Below are 2,332 nucleotides of genomic sequence, written 5' to 3' on the forward strand. Positions count from 1 at the left end.
GGATATTTTTCCCGCCTTTGACCTTCTAGACAGTGTACCATGTCCTCTCAGGGCATTACGCCATGACATGAGGTGGTTCATGAAATGAGGATTGAGTAATAGAGTTAGATATTCGGTGGGGCTGGTGGAAGAATGAATGTGATGCTGGAGACAGACGCAGATGGATTTCTGAGAGCCTTGTGAGTCTCCTTAAATATGGAAAGGAAATGAGAAACCTCCCAGAAACAACATGCAGGCTGTAGCTAAGACCGATCATTAAACAGTTTCACCTCACATGGTATATGTTTGTGGGTTTGATCTGAGTTCTCCCAAGAGGCATTTAGCTTCAAATACCTCCATGTTCAAGTACCTCCATGTTCAATGCTGACCAGGATTGAATCCATGTCCTCCATAGTCCTCTCAGTGCACTAATACAGCAAAATGCTGTCGGGCAGAGATGGTCAGCGTGGACCTATGCCAGGGGTCATGTTATATGCACAGCTTATGACGCTTGTTTGATTGCCTTTGGCGCTTGTTCCCAAGTTGGTGCCCATTGGTCAAGAGACAAGGTGTGCATGAACTACATAAAAACTGACGTAGGCAAGGATAAAGCTAGCTCATTCCCACCCAGCATCTGCGTTCTTTCACCACAGATTGATCACATACGGTCACTTCAACTGCAAGGAGTTTTTTATTTGGTTAAATAGTGTTTGGTGGCATCAGAGATTGACTTCAGGGCCTTTATTATAAAATCCTTCTACTACTTGAACCAGTCCGGCACTCCTTTCATCTTTCTTTTCAATTTGCCCTTTAGAGAGAGTTGCATAGTTCACCCTGGGACTGACTCTTCAGTCTATATAGATTCTCTTAGGAAAAGCCTGTGTTCACCCTCAGGCCTACACATAAGGTTCAGTTTTTCATTGCCAGTTGATACAGGCTATATTTTGACTTTCAAAAAGCTAGTGGAAAGGGGCTGGGAAGGTAGCTCAGTGGTAGAGCGCTTGTCTTGCATGCTCAAGGCCCTGGGTTCAATTCCTCAGTACCACATAAGCAAAAAGAAAAAAGCCAGAAGTGGCGCTGTGGCTCAAGTAGTAGAGCGCTATCCTTGAGCTGAAGAGCTGGGGGACAGCGCCCAGGCCCAGAGTTCAGGCCCCACGACTGGACCCCCCCCAAAAAAAGCTAATGGAAAGTAATTAACACTCAGTATTTCAAGAATATATAGAAATCCCAAATCACATTCTCAATGATAGCAATGACACATGGCATGCCCTTGAACACAAGAAGACTCAGTCTTGTTTAACTGGACACCAAGTCAGTTCATCTCATTTCTCGAGGGTCTTGTTAGCCAATGTACCATAGCGTTTATCTTCTTTGGCGTTGTGTAATTGGGCAAAATCGAATAGGACTTAAAGGACACCAAGAGCATGAATTTTCAGTGCTAGACCTAAGAAAGTTGGACACTGTCCCAATCCCTCTGTTCCCCTTCCATGTTTAACTCCTTTCTGAACCGGTGTCTCTATGAAGACCTGTGATGATTGTCATCATCAACCTAAAAAGCAGCGGAAATGGGTTTGTATGCCTTGTTTTCCCAGGCTCAGGTTGTCAAGAGCTGGAAGATTTGATGGATGCAGCAATGAATCCAGAAGTGTCTATGAGTGAGTACCAGGAAATTATGAATTCTTACCTTGTGATTTCCCCTATGACATCGGCAAAACTGAAAGAATGTTTTCTCAGGCAGTCCACTGAAACTCTGGCCAATGTGAAAGTGATGATGGTGAGTTTTTTTTTTCCCCCTCTGGTACTTTCTATCATAAGGAACCCAGAAAATTCAGAGGTTGTGTTTGTCAATGTCAAAGAAATTGGTATGCACACTCTTTTTTTTAATCTTCATTCTTTTATTTTTTAATTGTCTTTAAGTAGTTGTATAAAAAAGTTCCCATTCTACAAAACAGTATATGAGTACAAAGTGTCTGACAACATTATAAATAAAAAGAGTGGTTTTAGGTTTAAATACTTGTCTCTGCAGGACAGAGTTGAAAATACAAATGATGGCCCCTTTCTGTTTTCCAGAATACGATATACAATGCAAAATGTGCTGCTTTTAACCTTCCACAAGATCCCTGACCCAGTGGAATATACAGTGTGCTCAAACACCGACTGCTGATGCTATAATACCTGGATTTTCCCCCTTATTTCTGTCCTTTTGTACAGGAGATGCAAGACAATTGTTGAAACATTTTCTTTTTTGGTGGGGGGAAGGGGTCCTGTCGTGGGGCCTGAACTCTGGGCCTGGGTGCTGTCCCTCAGCTCTTCAGCTCAAGGCTAGCGCTCTACCACTTGAGCCACAGCGCCA

The sequence above is a fragment of the Dipodomys ordii genome, unplaced genomic scaffold, assembly GCF_000151885.1.
Source record: "Dipodomys ordii isolate 6190 unplaced genomic scaffold, Dord_2.0 Scaffold117, whole genome shotgun sequence".
In the NCBI taxonomy this organism is placed as follows: Eukaryota; Metazoa; Chordata; class Mammalia; order Rodentia; family Heteromyidae; genus Dipodomys; species Dipodomys ordii.